General features: G+C 42.2%; 1 long non-coding RNA gene across 1 annotated transcript in view; it reads right to left on the reverse strand.

Annotated features, from left to right (window-relative positions):
- Nucleotides 1-4,818: 4,818 nt before the first annotated feature.
- Nucleotides 4,819-18,233, reverse strand: part of LOC118152317 (uncharacterized) — a 110,088-nt gene continuing 96,673 nt past the window's right edge. Inside the window, exons 3-4 of the long non-coding RNA XR_013533132.1 lie at nt 16,331-16,629; nt 4,819-10,149 (exon numbers count right to left, since the gene is read on the reverse strand). This is a non-coding gene — a long non-coding RNA (uncharacterized LOC118152317). The remainder of the gene's footprint in view (nt 10,150-16,330; nt 16,630-18,233) is intronic.

Below are 18,233 nucleotides of genomic sequence, written 5' to 3' on the forward strand. Positions count from 1 at the left end.
TCCCAAACGATCTCTCCCTGCAATCCCCTGGGCTGGGCTACTGTCCAAGTCTCGTTCAGTCTCAAGTCCAGCCCTCTCAAGTCTCAGGTTGCCGGTTCAACAAGGCACCCGGACAAGCGTGCCCTGTGGGGATTGCTGGGTAGGGCCGGCCACAGCCGCCGCGGCTGCCGGCTTCACCAGGCAGACCTACTGCCTGGCGTCCCGTGTCTTTTTATACTTGGGAGTTTCCCCGTTCTGTGGGCAACAAAGATCAGTCTGGAAATGCAGCTGTGACTCACCGTTTGTGGATTCAACGCGAGCTCCAATCCTGGGTTGTTCTCACAGCGCCATCTTGAGTCCTCTCGTGGCTTGGATTTTCAATCTTTAAAAGTAATCTTTACATCCAAGGACATCTAGGTTTTCTCTTACGTTACCTTCTAGGAGTTCTATAGTTTTGCATTTTACATCTAGCTGTATGATACATTTTAAAATAATTTTTGTGGATAGTGTAAGGTCTATGTCTAGACTCATTTTTTTGCACATGAATATTCAGTTGTTCCAGCAGCATTTGATGAATAGACTATATTTATGTACTTTTGAGGCCCTAGAATTTACAATATATATTAACGCTAATCCAAGTTCATTTTAAATCACACCATGTGGGGTCTTTAAAAGTTCATGGAGACTGGGTGCAGTGGCTCATGCCTGTAATCCCCGCACTTTGGGAGGCCAAGGCAGGCAGATCACCTGAGGTTAGGGAGTTCAAGACCAGCCTGGCCAACACAGTGAAACCCCATCCCTACTAAAGTGCAAAAATTAGCCAGGCATGGTGACGCACACCTGTAATCCTAGCTACTTGGGAGGCTGAGGCAGGAGAATTGCTTGAACCTGGAAAGCAGAGGTTGCAGTGAGCCAACTGCACTCCAGCCTGGGTGACAAGAGCAAGACTCAGTCTCCAAAAAAAAAAAAAAAAGTTCACGGAAAATTTGCATTATGAAAAAAACTATGCAAGGATTTCAATTTTTTTGAACCAAAATAAACTAGTACTAGCTTGTTACTAAATATCTGAACAGGATCTAGTTTGAGGCACTAAGAAGGGCAAACATCAGTTTGAAAAGGTCCTGTATCAGAGCGACATGAGATCTGCTAAAATTGAAGAACAGACATCAATGTCGTGGTGAAGTTTGGATGGAAGAATGGTGAAATCACTGATGTATTATGAAAAGTGTTTGGGGACAAAACCCCGAACAAATCAGCAGTTCACAAATAGGTAACTCATTGTAAGAAGAGATGAGGCTATTCGTGGTGGCTCACACCTGTAATTCCAGCACTTTGGGAGGCTGAGGCAGGCAGATCACCTGAGGTCAGGAGTTCAAGACCAACCTGGTCAACGTAGTGAAACCCCATCTCTACTAAAACTATAAAAATTAGCTGGGCATGGTGGTGCACACCTGTATTCCCAGCTACTTGGGAGGCTGAGGCAGGAGAACTGCTTGAACCCAGGAGGTGGAGGCTGCAGTGAGCTGAGATTGCACCACTGCACTCCAGCCTGGGCAAGGTAGCTAGACGCCATCTCAAAAAGAAAAAAAAGAAGAGATGAGATGATGTTGAAGATGAAGCTCATAGTAGCAGACCATCTACATCATTTTGAGAGAAAAAATTAACCTTTGTGCCCTAATTGAAAAGAACTGATGAGTAACAGCAGAAACTGCCAACATGATAGACATATCAGTGGGCTCAGTTCACACAATTACAAAAAATTAAGTAGAATAAAGTTTTCATTCAATGAGTGCCAGAACCATTGCACCAAATCAGGTGCAGACAAGAGCAGAGCTTTTAATGTTTTTTTTTTTTTTGAGATGGAGCCTTGTTCTGTCACCAGGCTTGGCTCTGCAACCTCTGACTCCTTGGTTCAAGCAACTCTCCCGTCCCAGCCTCCTGAGTAGCTGGGATTACAGGTGCGTGCCACCATGCCCAGCTAATTTTTGTATTTTCAGTAGAGACAGGGTTTCACCATATTGGCTAGGTTGGTCTCGATCTCCTGACCTCGTGATCCGCCAGCCTCAGCCTCCCAAAGTGCTGGATTACAGGCATGAGCCACCACGCCTGGCCCTTTTAATGAAAATTTTAAACAAGTAGGATCAAGACTCTGAAGAAATTTTTTTGAAGATTTGTAACAGGAGGTGAAGCTTTGGACTCTCAGGCCTTCGACCACAGACTGAAGGCTGGACTGTTGGCTTCCCTCCTTTTGAGGTTTTGGGACTTGGACTGGCTTCCTGGCTCTCCAGCCTGCAGAGGGCCTATTGTGGGACCTCACCTTGTGAACATGTGAGTCAATACCCCTTAATGAACTCCCCTTTATATATACATCTATCCTATTAGTTCTATTTCTATGGAGAACCCTGACTGATACTGACAGTGGGAAAGGAAGGCTAGAGGGGGCTGGACTTAGGTATTTCCCTTCCCCCACTGGGAAGGCTTGAGGGAGCCTGCATTGACTGTTTCACTCCCTGCCCAAGTAGATTCGGCTCTGATAGATAACCCCAGTGGGTTAGGCTCTGGTCAGAGTTTTTTCAGAGGAATAGAATGCTCATGTATTTCAAAATGGTCTCTTTTTCCCACCCCTAGCTGGAAGCATGAGGGTATTTTCTCCAGTATTTACTGTGAGGACCTGGTAGACCTCTTGGAGGTAAAACTGGCAGAAGTGTGGGGGTCTCCTTATGAAAGGAGCGCCCAGAGTTTTTAACCCTGAGAATGGTCTGCACCGAGTCTCCAGAAAATTCATAAATTACATTTTAGGTTTTCCCCCCTCAGCCCTGGTTTCTGCAGAGGTTTCCGTTTGTGTGTTTCTCCTCTGAGAAGTTGTGGTTCTCTGTGTTCACCCATCTGTCTCTCCAATTCTGGGGGCAGTGGTTTGCCCTGTGACCTCGGTTCTCTGATGAATCTAAGTAGAGTTGATAGTTTTTTAGTTTGTTCTGTTTTTTACATGTTGTTCGGATAGTGGCAATTTCTAAGCTCCTTACAATCAGACGTTGCAGGCATGATTTTTACTTATATGAATTTGGGCAGGCAAGAAACATTCCATTACTTTGTGTTTATGTGGTTTTTTTAAGACGGAGTCTCACTCAGTCACCCAGGCCCAGGCTAGAGTGCAGTGGCATGATCTCAGATCACTGCAACCTCTGCCTCCTAGGTTCAAACGACTCTCATGCCTCAGCCTTCTGAGTAACTGGGATTACAGGCACGTACCACCACACTTGGCTAATTTTTGTATTTTTAGTAGAGACAGGGTTTTACCATGTGGGCCACGCTGGTCTCAACCTCCCGATCTCAAGTGATCTGCCTGCCTCAGCCTCCCAAAATACTGGAATTAGAGGCATGAGCCACTGACCTGGCCTATATTTATGTTTCTTTTACTTACAAAATAGGTATATTTCATACCTTTCACGTTACTATATGCAAGTTATTGTTTTAAGTGTGTATTACTACATTCTCGTACTGCTATATAGAACTACTTGAGACTGGGCAATTTATAAAGAAAAGAGGTTTCGTTGGCTCATGATTCCATAGGCTCTACAGGAAGCATGGCTGGAGAGGCCTCAGGAAACCCACAATCATGGTGGATGGCACAGGGGAAGCAGCACATCTTAACATCCAGAGCAGGAGGAACAGAGCTAAAGGGGAGGTGCTACACACTTAAACAACCAGACCTCATGAAAACTCGCTCACTATCACAAGAACAGCAAGGGGGACATCCGCCCCAGGATCCGACCACCTCCCGCCAGGCCCCTCCTTCAACACTGAGGAGTACAGTTTAACGTGAGATTTAAGTGGAGACACAAAGCCAAACCATATCAAAGTGCTTTATAAACATAAACTCATTTTCTTCAAAACAACCCCACAATGAAGATTCTTTCATCATCCTCAATTTACAGGTGAAGAAATTGAGGTAGAAAAACTTGGCCAAGAAAACACAGGATTCTGGCTCCAGACACTATGAGGGCATCCTTTTAAAATTCAACTTAATTTGATTTGATCTAAGGGCTCATCCTCCTAAACTAGAGTCTCTCTTTTTTTTTTTTTTTTTGAGATGGAGTCTTGCTCTGTTGCCCAGGCTAGAGTACAGTGGTGCAATCTCGGCTCACTGCAACTTCCACCTCCCGGGTTCAAGGGACTCTCCTGCCTCAGCCTCCTGAGTAGCTGGGACTACAGGCATGTGCTAACACACCCAGCTAATTTTTTGCATTTTTAGTAGAGATGGGGTTTCACCATGTTAGCCAGGATGGTCTCGATCTGACCTCGTAATCCACCCACCTCAGGCTCCCAAAGTGCTGGGATTACAGGCATGAGCCACCGCGCCCAGCCTGGAGTCTCTTCTGTCTACTGGGGTTGTAGAGGGATCCTGGGAGTCATATTTGGAGAAGCCTATGGGATGAGTGGAGTTGGGGGAGGCAGCTCTGGTCTTTGGCCAGCACTGTCCCTGCTGATGCACTCCTTACCCAAACTCACTCATTCCCTGAAGATGAGCAGCTCTGCTCCTGGGTGTGTCTCCCAGGTGGGCTTGTAGTATGTTAAGGACTCACAATAGTGGTATAAATATGGAATCATTTCATATTTTACCATTACTACTTCCAACTTTGTGATGTTAATTCCCTTCCTTCATTCCTCAGTGACATTTTGGGCAGACTTTTGTTGGGGTCTGGCACGTCTGCCAGGGGGCTACCAACCTGCGGGAGTCCCTGAGACCACCAACGTAGATGTCTCGTTCAACCTGAGGGAGAGAGTGCGCGGAAGTGAAAGAAAAAAGAAAAGCGGAGTCTGGAGGGCTGGCTTAGTCTATGTCCAAGCAGCAATTTTATTTTTGCAATATGTTCCATTATATACTTTTCTGAAGTTAATGTTGTTTATGCCAGATCAACATACTTAAGTTACAGTAAGCAAGTTACACCCACTAAGTTATGCCCAGTAAGTAAGTTAAGCCCAGTAAGTCAGTTACGCCCGGTAAGTACTTAACAATTGTAAATACTTAAGTCACAAGGTAAGCAAGTTACAGTTATGCCCAGTAAGTTATAGTAAGTAAGTTACAGTGTAAATACTTAAGTTAATATTTTACAATGAAGGTAACAAGGGTCCAAAATGGACACAATCAAGCAATAAACCATAAGGAGCCGAAAGTGGACACGATGCCTCCCAAGTCCTCATATCCATAAAGTAATGTCTGTTAATTATTTTGAATAGCATAGTCCCTCTCTCGGTTCCTGCTTTCCCTCAGCTTGACTCCCCCAACCAGGGATCTGTGTCCGGGCTCAAGCTCACTGTATGGCAAGGCCCATTTCCTAGGGGCCGCACACGGGAGCAGTCCCCACAGATCCCTCAGACTTTATTACTTGCAATCACTTTTGATTATTAAAATCCCAGCCAAGCTTATCCTAAAGGTGCTTCAAATCTCATGTCTTGCCCTTTCTTTGCCCTAGCACAGGCACTAGGGTGCGGGCTTGGTGTTACTCTAATACATCTCCAGCCCCCACCCGCAAAGCTGGCTTCTCTGGTGGGAGAGGGCACCACAGCAGGAGGCTCTCAGGCCTCATTCTGATTGGGTCTGGCTTTATGTGGTAGTTTCTTGTGCTGATGATGGAAGTGGTTTCCTGAGGTAAAGCTCACCTTCACCCCAGCACTACTGCTTCTAAAGATCAACTCAAAAAGGGGCACCACCAGGAATCCATGCCTTCAGCCACTTCTCTAAGGCATTGTCTGCCTGAACTCACCAGGGCACTCGGGCCTGGCTCCCCCTCCAACATTCTGCTCTTTCCAGTAAGCATGGAAGCACTGAGGTCCTCCTCCACTTCTTCCAGGAGCCTCTGGGAATGTGGGTGTTTCCCTACATCTTTCCCTCAGCTAGTTTGGGCACTACTATCCCCACTTGTTGAAGTGGCACTAATTTCTTTTTTTTTTTTATCTGGAGTCTCACTCTGTTGCCCAGTGGCACCATCTCAGCTCACTGCAACCACCACTTCCTGGGTTCAAGCGATTCTCCTGCTTCAGCCTCCTGAGTAGCTGGGATTATACAGCACCATGCCCAGCTAATTTTTGTATTTTTAGTAGAGATGGGGTTTCAGCACGTTGGCCAGGCTGATCTCAAACTCCTGACCTCAAGTGATCTGCCAGCCTCGGTCTCCCAAAGTGCTGGGATTCCAGGCAAGAGCCAGAAATGGCACTAATTTCTATGGTTGAGTACCACCCTCAGCTTAGGTTCCCCCAATAACTCACTCAACACACCCCATTCTTCTCCAATAGCAGCTTCTGGGTGGCCAGGGATGGCTCAGCCAGTCAGCAAGATGCCATTCTCCTTTTGCTGCAGACACCCCCAAGCTACAAAACTTCTTGAAATCTTCCCCTCAATTAAGCTTGGTGGTGGGTGGAGAATGCACTCCCTTCCTGATCCCACAGAGAAGAGTGGAAATCTTGTCATCACCAACGCCATACTTTACAGACTGAGAAATCTGGCGACTCCTCTCAACTCCCCAAAGCGTGGACTGTGCCACACATGCAGTGATCCATCCAAAAACAAGGACTGTAGCCTCAGTTCCAAATACCAGAGAGGGACATTTGCAGCCTTGCTAATGGAACACCTTCATCTTTGAACCTTTATTGTGTTTTGTACAGGGCATTCTCTGAACTAGTTTGTTGTGGTTATAAAACAGCTAGAAAAGCAGCTCACATTTGTATTTATTTTCTATTCCATACTTCTGCCCCATATTGTTCCCTCTCAAAATCCATTCGTTTAAAAAAATAAATCTGGGCTGGGCGTGGTGGCTCATGCTTTTAATCCTAGCACTTTGGGAGGCCTAGGCAGGTGGATCACTTGAGGTCAGGAGTTTGAGACCAGCCTGGCCAACATTGTGAAACCCTGTTTCTACTAAAAGTACAAAAATTAGTCAGCTGTTGTGGCAGGTGCCTGTAAGGCCAGCTACTTAGGAGGCTGAGGCAGGAGAATTGCTTGAACCTGGGAGGCAGTGAGCCGAGTGAGCATTGCTTGAACCCGGGAAGCAGAGGTTGCAGTGAGCTGAGATCTCGCTACTGCACTCCAGCCTAGGCAACAGAGCCAGACTCCATCTCAAAACAAATAAAATAAAATAAAATACCTGTTGCAGATGTCAAACAAACAGACTCAGAGACCACAGCAGTGGTAGTAGCTGTGTTTCTCTGCCAACCTTGTAAGGGACTGTCAGGGTTACTATGCTCGCCTGTGGCACTCTTACCCACTGAGCCCACTGAGGGCATTTTCTACGCAGAAGAGAGAGTTAAACAGGGAGACATACATTTCCTCAGAATTCTATGAGTACATAAAATGAAGCAACTGAGGCTAGGAACTTGCGCCATTTTCAAACACTAGCCTGTTTCTGAAACTTTCTTTCTAGCACAACCTGGCTTCCTGTGAGGCTGAAACCACCAACCCAGGGAGAGCCTGGCAGAGCCCGGGATGATGTGATCATAGGAGAGTTCTTACATAATTGGCTCATGTTGCTATTAAACTTTAGTGTTGATGGTAAACATGTTATGTCTGCATATCTTATCTCCCTAATTAAATTATGATTCCCATAAAATCAGAAATCTATCGATCCTTTTTTCCTTCTATGTCAATTAGAACAACGTCTTATGAACTTACAGTGAAAGCTTCACATAATTTGTTGAATAAAGAAATGGGCCAGGCTCGGTGGCTCATGCCTGTAATCTCAGAAATTTGGGAGGCCGAGGTGGGTGGGATCACCTGAGGTCAGAAGTTTGAGGCCAGTCTGGCCAACATGGTGAAACCTGTTTCTATTAAAAATACAAAAACTAGCCGGGCATGGTGGCGGGAGCCTGTAGCCCCCGCTACTTGGAAAGCTGAGGCAGGAGAATTGCTTGAACCTGGGAGGTAGAGGTTGCAATGAGCTGAGATTGCAACACTGCACTCCAGCCTGGGCAACAAGAGCAAAACTCCATCTCAAAAAAAAAAAAAAAAAAAGGAAAGAAAGAGAAATGAATGACTAGAAAACAAAATATTGCCTACAAAACCTTGACTCCTATAACCTGATCGTAATGCTGGCAAAATTAGAATAGAAAATATTCAGTAAACTTTTGTGGAATTAAATAAATTGAGTAGAGTCTTATGTATGCAGCACGTTGATGTCAACAGTAAGTCTCGGATGACACAGATATGGATTCCACTGAAAACAGAACTTGGAGATTAAGACATAGGGACAAACCAGGTAAAGTTTTAACAGAAATGAAATCAAATATTTTTTCAAGTCTTCTCTAGACCAGCCTGTTTCTTTCCAATGTTTTCAATGGAAACAATTAATTTTATAGTAGGAAATGAAGTTATAATTCTTGAAGCCTGTGTTCAAGTCTGACTGCAGCTCAGTCATTTCAAATTTTCATTTATAAAGGATGATTATAAAATAATGAGCCTGATATTTATGCATGTACTATAGAACCAGTTTTGTTGTTTTATAGCTGCACACAATATTTTCTTTTTTGTTTTTTTTTTTTAGATGGAATCTTGCTCTGTCTCCCAGGCTGGAGTGCAGTGACATGATCTCGGCTCACTGCAACCTCCGCCTCCTGGGTTCAAGCAATTGTCCTGCCTTAGTCTCCCAAGTAGCTGGGACTACAGGTGCCTGCTGCCACACCCTGATAATTTTTTGTATTTTAGTAGATACTGAGTTTCACTCTGTTGCCCATGCTGGTCTCGAATTCCTGAGTTCAGGAAACTGGCCTGCCTTGGCCTCCCAAAGTGCTGGGATTATAGGCGTGAGCCACTGTGCCCGATCCTGCACATCATATTTTCAAAAGGTTTTTTTTTTTAAACTTGAAGCAATGGCAGGGGATCGATATTCAATCAGTTTGTGCAGAATATGATGACGGATTTGAGATCACTAGGGTTTGGACTTGTTTGATGCCAAATAAAGTCAATAAATCTCATTTACTCATTCAACAAACAGCTATTGTATGTTTACTGGGCACTAAACACTGAAATATAAAGATAAAAGACATAGGTCCTCTCTTTTAGGACCTATGCTGCAGCTGTTGGGAATTCAGAAGATGAATAGCCAGCCAGTCAATGCAGTAAGTGTCACGGTACAGATGATGTCTTGGGAGCATACGCGGTGGGACCTAACCCAGCCTTTGGGAGTGTCAGGGAAGGCCTCCTTGAAGGGGTGATAGATGAGGAGCATTTTGAAAGATGAATGATTGGTTGGATGAAGAGGATGAGAAGGTGTGCTTTAAGCAGAAGAGAATGACATACAGCACATACCTATATCAACACATCATGTTATATACAGTAAATATACTCATTCACTTTTTGTCAATTATACTTCAAATAAAGCTGAAAAAAATTTATAGTGATTTATTTTCTCATTCTAAATAAATACTCACTTTAATGTCCAATTATATTTTACTTTACTTATTTTATTTATTTTTGTAGGGACAGGGTATCCCTGTGTCACCTAGGCTGGAATGCAGTGGCACAATCATAGCTCACTGCAGCCTCAAACTTTTGGGCTCAGGCAATCCTCCCATCTCAGCCTCTCAAGTAGGTAGGACTAGAGGCACATGCCACCATGCCAGGCTAATTTTTTTTATTTTTTTGAGAACAAGGTCTTGCTATATTGCTCAGGCTGGCCACAAACTGGACTCAAGCAATCCTACCTCAGACTCCCAAAGTGCTGGGATTAGAGGCATGAGCCATTGTGCCTGGCCTTATGCCTAATTTTATGTGGATGATTTTGTATTTCTTTTTCAAAGGGAGCTTCCAAATTTTATAAGCTTCAGGTTCCACAAAACTGGATCTGCCCCTACTACCTAATTGTGATGCTAATTTGTCATATCCAATTTGCTTGCTCATGTCTACAAATACTTAACAAATATTTATCAAGTACCAAACACTGCATGAAGTGCTTAGAAATTTTTATTTGCTTTTCAAGGTTAGTTCTTTTTAGACTATCAGAACATTTTCTGGGTACCTCTGACAAATAATGCCAACATTTAGAGTTCAGTACCTTAGAAATATAGGCTGGGTATGGTGGATCATGCCTATAATTCCAACTCTTTGGGAGGCTGAGGCGTTTGCATCACTTGAGCTCAGGAGTTCAAGACCAGCCTGGTCAACATGGCGAAACCCCGTCTCTGGAAAAAAAAAAAAAAAAAAAAAGCTGAGTGTGGTGGTGTGCACCTGAAGTCCACCTACTTACCTACTTGGGAGGCTGAGGTGGGAGGACTGCCTGAGCCTGGAAGGTCAAGGCTGTAGTGAGCCATGTTCGTGCCACTGCACTCCAACCTGGGTGACAAAGTGAGACCCTGTCTCAAAACAAAACAAAAAAACTACAAACAAACAAAAACAGAAATAGATTTTTTAAAATTGTGGAGGATTCCTTGGAAACACTTTTAACTATAAGAAGGTATCAAGTGGAACTATAGAGTGTCCTTGTGTTTTCCTCAAAGCTGGAATTTCTCTAGGTTGTATATGTTAAATCCACCTTTTTGCAAATCAGTTTTAATGTGGTTGATCATGTATACGGACCTAAATTTTCTTGAAAAACTAGGTGAACAAACTTCTGGGAGTGTGCAAAGGTTAAATATTACATTTTTAAAAAGAAGCATACTCGGCAGGGTGTGGTGGCTCACGCTTGTAATCCCAGCACTTTGGGAGACCGAGGCAGGCAGATCACTTGAAGTCAGGAGTTCGAGACCATCCTGGCCAACATGGTGAAACCTCGTCTCTACTGAAAATACAAAGATTAGCTGGGCATGGTGGCAGGCACCTGTAGTTTCAGCTACTCAGGAGGCTGAGGGAGGAGAATCGCTTGAACCCGGGAGGCGGAGGTTAGTGAGCTGAGATCACACCACTGAACTCCAGCCTGGTGACAGAGTGAGACTCCATCTCAAAAAAAAAAGCACACTCAATCAATCAGATATCACTTTCATGCAAAAGAAAGTTAAAGTTTGCCTATATATTTACATGACACATGATGGTATTTAATAATGGCAATATTATTGGACATCTCTGCTTTATAAAATTTACGGGTATTTTTTACATATAGTTAATGATGGTATTTACTAGTAGCAGTATTATTAGACATCTCCTCTTCATAAAATTTAAGGGTGTTTTTTACATATAGTCAGTCCAACTGTCACAAAATAGTATTTTTTCTCTCTCTCTGTGCCTTTGCTGTACCTCAGCTCTGCAATTTGTCTTGTTTGCTAGTGTATTCTTCACACCTTGACAGTGCCTGGCACATAGCATACACTTAGTAAATATTTGGTGGATGAATGAATGAACCATTTCATAACTTCCTATTTAGGAAATAAGAGTGTTTTCCATTCTCCCAGCCAGAAACCTTTGGTTGTTCCAAAACACTAACTAACAGATCTGTTAGACTATTTATTTCTTTTCTTCCTGCCTAATGTCAGCTTTACAAGCATTATCCCAACACAGGGTGCCTAGATAATGTATGTGCATTATGATGTTTTTTTACTCTCTGTCGATGTTCAATTCGCAAATGATAGCCTTACAGTTTTGTAAACATCCAGCCGATTTGTCCCTACAAATCTGTGAATTTCAGCAAGCCTCATAATGCAGCATGATAAGTTCTGATTGTGAAATTCCAGCCACACAAATAATGATGGAAGCGATCAATTGCTTTAACAATGCCTAATAGCTCTCTCCCTGTGCTCAGTAGTTTCTGGCTGAAGTACTTAGAGTTTGACTATAGTAAGCGATTATTACCTTATCAAGAATCATCTCGTCTGCAATGCATTTCTTCTGGACAGAAAAAGCCCCCATTAATCCTCAAATTACCCATACCTCATATTTCTTTCATTTACATCCACTGTGACTTTCTTTGCTTCACTCTTTCTGACTCAGAGTGCTCTTTCTGATCCAGAACACTCACATGGCGACTACATTTCCAGAGCCCAAATTTGACTTCATGTTCTGACAAATTATACTTTTAATTTGTGAATTTATTTTTAGAAAGCTTCAAAAATTAGAAAATCAAATTTTATGAGTTATACATTTGACCACCACCTATTATGGATAAGAATATAGGTACACAAGAATAAGTACAAAATTCTGCCAAAAATTACAGAGGGGTTGATGCAATTTTTGTCTTGTCATTTTCATAATTCCTGTTGAAGTGGATGGCAGGGTGTTCCACTTTTGTGCTCATTTGTAGAATTCAATTTATAAAGTAAGAAGTTGTTCTTTGTTGTTTCCAAACATGTCTTGGAAAGTTTGAGTAATTCATTTGAATTGAGTGAAGATTTTGTATCAATTTCTTTAGTAATCCCCAAAAGCTGTTAGTAAAAATGATCCGATAAATCAGTCATACCAGGTGGTATGAAATATTCAGATAGTAATATATTGTTTCATGAAAATCTTTATAGAGGATTTTGTTTTCTTCTGCTTCGATTTGGTAAGCAAATATTTAAGAAATAAGATAAGAATTTTGTTTTTAAAAGTCTCCATAACAACAGAAAATAAAATATCCTAGAAATTATTCCATGCCTTTTTGAGAGCATCCTTTTCACAGCCTTTTTTTGTTTGTTGGCTTGTTTGTTTCAAAGAAAGCAAAACTGTTAAAGGCTTTTCAATATGTGCCTCTACAAGCAGGTAATTAATTTCCCATTCCCTTTAATCAGTTTCACTAAATCTATATCACGATGAATATGTAACATTATTAGCAATTGTATTCTACCTTTTTTTTTTATTTTTAGAGTGAAACCATTCACATTTTTATCTTTCTCCTTAATTCTGATTAAAATGCGAAGATTCACATGGAGAAATATTCTGTCCCTCCATTTTGGAAAAAGTGTCATGGAAAATTGCAATGGCATTGTTTTGATTTAATGTCATTGGAAAATGTCTTGACAATGGAACTTTTTCAACTGATAAAAACTAAGCATGTGATGGTTGAAACATTATTAGTATTCTTCTGAGAACAGGCATCTGTATCAGAAATCTTATGTTTGAATAGGACCAAATTTGTCTTTGATAAAACTGCACGATTATTTCAGTGTCTTCACTCATATTATAAAAATGTAACAAATTTTGAATAATTTTACAATAACAACTTCTACATCAATTGAAAAAATCTGATGAATTATTAATACAATTGTTGTAAATCTGTACCGTGCAACTGATCCCTACCAAGATTCTGATATTGCCATTATTAGAAAAGAATCTCAAAGCTAGCACTAGAAATACTGCATGGAAATAAAAAAAGAAATATTGGATGACACACTGACAAGATAATCAACAAGCCTGCTGAGGCTTAGACCAGAGGAAAGATGGTCATTTAATTGAGCACGTTAGTCACCTGGAGGGATGTCACCTTCAAGAATTTTTAATTTCCGTGTTTTCATTATCTTATTATTTGTATATCATAAGCGATGTCAGCATAGTCAGAAAAGATTTTTTACTAGTAGTATATACTAAAGAGGTAGCAGAAGATAACGGTTGAGAACACAGAATCTGGAACGAAGTTGGTGGGGTTCAAATCTGAGTTTAGTCAGTTACTAGTCAGGAAATCCTTGCCAAGTTACATAACTGTGCTCAGTGTCTCAGTTTTCTTATCAAGGATGATATACATTAATACTGTCTTTAAAAGGCTAATGAGGTTTGAACAAATTGATATTTGAATAGTGCCTGGCAGGCAAGCACCACTTTTTTTTTTTTTTTTTAAACAGAGATTCACTCTTGTTGTCCAGACTGGAGTGCAATGGTGCAATCTCGGTTCACTGCAGCCTCTGCCTCCTGGGTTCAAGTGATTCTCTTGCCTCAGCCTCCCGAGTAGCTGGGATTACAGGCACCCACCACTACACCTGGCTAATTTTTGTATTTTTAGTAGAGATGGGGTTTTGCCATGTTAGCCAGGCTGGTCTCAAACTCCTAGCCTCAGGTGATCCACCCACCTCGGCCTCCCAAAGTGCTGGGATTACAGGTGTGAGCCATTGCTCGCAACCCAGCCTTTCTAAAACAGAAACATTAGGAATAAAACATGCCGCAAGCATCATTTAAACATTGTTCAAATACAATTGTGACTAGACAAATATATTATGATTCTAAGATCTAATGTTATACACAATACTATTATGGTTTTGTTGTGCTCCTGGAAGAAGGATGTTTTTCACCCTTTTTACTTGTGCTGATGAAAATCTGGATTTAAATAATATGAATATTACCTGGATGTACAATCTGAATATCTGAAGTTATGATTTACCTTGTGATATGAAAAGCAATGAGTGTTCTTAATGGTTGTTCCTAAATTCCATTTCTGCAGAATTACATTTCCAGTAAAACTAAAGAACACTCTGATCTTTGATGGACTATCTGAAGTTGCAGTAGCCCTATAGAGGATTCGTTGGCAGGCTTGAAGAAAATAAGCACTGGAAAAGATACATGCAAAAAAGCTACAGCTTGCATCAATAAGCACAAAGATGGCAACACCAGAAAGCATCTAGGGCCTTCCCAGCTGGGGTGTTCGGTGAGCACAGCTTCTTAGATGTCCCCATGTCCTCATACAGAAGATGCCTTTAGGTCAGTAACTTTGGTCTCTTGTCTGTTTAAGGTTAGATCCTGCCAGGTCACAGGAAGCAACTTGCAAGAGAAGCCACCCTTAAACTTCAGCATTGCTCCCACATACTGCACAGCCATGTCATCCGGATCTAACGTCTGGTTATGGGAACTACTTCTGACCAGGCGATCTGGGCTAACTCCTTCCACTTTTCAGGTTATATCAGGGAATGGCAAACTACAGCCCACAAGCAAAATACTGTCCAGTGCATGGTTTGTTTATTTTTCCTCCAAGCCCACAAATTAAAAATGGTTATAACATTTTCAAATAATTGAAAAATAATCAAAACAAGAAAACAGTTTTGTGACAGGTGAAAAATTATCTGCTATTTACATTTGCTGTTTTATTTGAACACCAATGTGGCAGACAGAATTCTAAGGTAGCCCCAATATTCCCATGCCCTGGTACAGACACTCTGCATAATCTTTCCTCCCCTCAAGTGTGGATGGGACAGAGAATATGACAGGGTCTTGCTCCCGTGATTATATTACTTTGTGTAGCAAATCTGATGAGATTTTGCAGATGGAATTAAATTTCGTAATCAGTTGACTTTGATTAATCAAAGAAAGATGATTTTGAGTGGGCCTGATCTAATCGGGTGAGCCAGTAAAAGATGGGCTGGGCCCTATCTGAGCCTTCTACTGAGATGTGCTCTTCTGCTGGTTTTAAAGAAGCAAGCTATCACAAGTTATCCAGCTGCAAGGAAATAAATTCTGCAATAAATCCTGGGGTTTGGAAGAGCATCACAAACATCAGATGAGACCGCAGCCCTTACTGATACCTTGACTGCAGCCTTGAGAGGCCCTGAGCACAGGACTCAGCTTAGCTGACTCCTGGCCATGGAAACTGTGAGATAAATGGATGTTGTTTTAAGCCCCTAAGTTTGTGGTAACTTACCATACAGCAATAAAATCAATAAAATGAGTCATGCTCATTTGTGTAAGTATTGTCTATGGCTACTTAAGGGCTACAATGGTGGAGTGGACCAGCTGTGAAACATATTCAACATAGCCCACAACATGTAAAATATTTACCAAAAACATGTAAACACCTAGGTTATATAATTATAACCTAGAATCACACATACTCAACCATCCTGCATCTGTATAATAAGAATGAGGCTGTGGTTACACACAATTGGATGAAGGCTGAATAAATAAGATTTCTTGCTATAAGCAAAGCTTTTCATACTGATGTAGGCACGCAAACACGTGCAGACTGTGATGGGTCCTCAAGGAGACATATTCCATTAAACACTCTCATGAAAGGCTCCTTTTCTAGCACCTGTACTCATTTTGCAACAAATCAAATTTTAAGTAATTTTGTACTGCTTTTTTTTTCTTTTTTCTTTTTCAGAACAGAGTCTCACTTTGTAGCCCAAGCTGGTATGCAGTAGCAAGATCTCAACTCACTGCAACCTCCATCTCTCAGGCTCAAGCAATTCTCATGCCTCAGCCTCCCAAGTATCTGGGACAACAGGTGCCCGCAACAACACCTGGCTAATTTTTTTGTATTTTAGTAGAGACAGGGCTTCACCATGTTGCCCAGGGTGGTCTCAAACTCCTGAGCTCAGATGATCCATCCACCTCGGCCTCCCAAAATGCTTGGATTACAGGTGTGAGCCACCATGCCCAGCTGTAATTTTGTACTTTAAACACCTTTAAAATACAAACAAGATATGCTTGATGTCACAAGAAACACTCACTATTGTTATCACCTTACATTGTAATCACCTTGGCCTGGCAGCGAGAGTTCCATGGGCTTTTCCATAGATGCTGTTTGATGAGTTCATCTAGAGGTGCAGAGCACACACACAGAGCCACAGACAGACATGGTTGCAGCAGCATGGCATGGCGTCCCAAGTCACCACACTGTTCCTTCATCCTGTGCCGGCCTTTACACATGGTAGTCCGATTGATGCTTTTGCTCCAAAAATATTATGAAATGTCTATGTTCTGCCAGCTGGGATTCAGCAGTAAGCAGGACAGATGTGGCCCTGACAAGCTTACGATCTGGTAGGAAGACATGCATTCTGTAAGAAATTAGAAGTAAAGATAGTAAGTATAGTGCCATAGGACCATACGTCCAGGGGCCTAACTTAATGGGTGATCTGAATGTCTTCTCTAAGAAAGTGCTATCTAAGCTGTAGCCTAAGAATCTACAAGAACCCTAAGCAGACCTGTTTCTAACCAGTGAAAACCTTGGAGGCTTGGTTATTCATTAGAACCATCTAGGAGAGGTTGTTTAAAATCCTGACATCCAGGCTATAATGCAGATCAATTAAAGTAGAATCTTAGGGCTGAGAGTAGGCAACAGTATATATATTTTTAAGGTTCCTAGGTGATTCTAGTGAGCACTCCAAAACCATTATTTCCTCTTTCACTACTTTGATGATGAAGGAGTGTTCCCTGCCAAGCTAGAGCAAATCCTTCCAAAGTGTTCTCAATATTCTATTCCCTCCTATCTTCTCAGGAAATCTAGTGATAATCTCGTCTTCTCTTTCTTTAACTTCTCCTTCCTATTAGCATGTAATCATTTTCTAGTCTCATGTTTTTAAAAAAATCCTCCTGATCCCACCCCACCCACTTTGGTACCTCCTTCCCTTCTCTTCTTTATAGCCAAACATCCTCCAAGAATGGTCCACATGGGTTGTCTATTCCCACCCACTCTTCAACAAGCAGGACCTAATGTTCAGCTCCTGTTAAGGTTACGAGTAACCTATTTTTCATTAAAGACAATGCATCCAGCTGGGTGCGGTGGCTTATGCCTGTAATCCTAGCACTTTGGGAGGCTGAGGTGGGCAGATCATGAGGTCAGGAGTTTGAGACCAGCATGGCCAACATGGTGAAACCCCATCTCTATTAAAAATATGAAAAATAGCCGGGCATGGTAGCAGGTGCCTGAAATCCCAGCTACTCAGGAGGCTGAGGCAGGAGAATTGCTTGAACCAGGGAGATGGAGGTTGCAGTAAGCCAAGATTGCACCACAGCACTCCAGCCTGGATGACAGAGCAAGAGTCTATCTCAGGGCACTGGCGGGAGGGTTGGGAGGGGAAGGCAATGCATCCTTCACAGTCTTCATTCTACAAGATCTCTCAGCAGCATTTGCTGTAAATGGGCATTCCATTCTAATTCTTGAAAGACACTCTCCCTTGGTGTTTCCCAGGCCTCAGTCTGGTTCTTCTTTTTCTCCACCACCCTCTTCTATTCTTTCCATAGATGATCACATCTCCCCACGTGGCAGCAAGAACCATCCATGTGTTGCTGAATTTTCTAGACAAGTGTTTTATCAAATTATGGTCTCTACAGAGTCTGGAAATTCAGATTCTAGAGCCTTACTTCAAGCCTACTGAATTAGAATCTCTGAGTTGGACCAAGGAATCTGAATCTTTTACAGTGTCCTGGAGATGAGTCTTATGCACCAACGTGTTTGAGATGCGCCATTGCAGACCCATCTATCCAAATGCCTAGGAAATAGTTCTACCTGGATATTTCGCAGGTATTGTAAATGCACCATATATATGATGGACATTCTTAGTGCTCACTAACATACAGTTGTCCTCCTTCCTGGGCACACAGAATAACACTGCAAGCCCTCTTGCAGTTATGCACAGTCATGTGACTAGCCCTGCCCAAT

The sequence above is a fragment of the Callithrix jacchus genome, chromosome 3 (genome assembly GCF_049354715.1).
Source record: "Callithrix jacchus isolate 240 chromosome 3, calJac240_pri, whole genome shotgun sequence".
Lineage (NCBI taxonomy): Eukaryota > Metazoa > Chordata > Mammalia > Primates > Cebidae > Callithrix > Callithrix jacchus.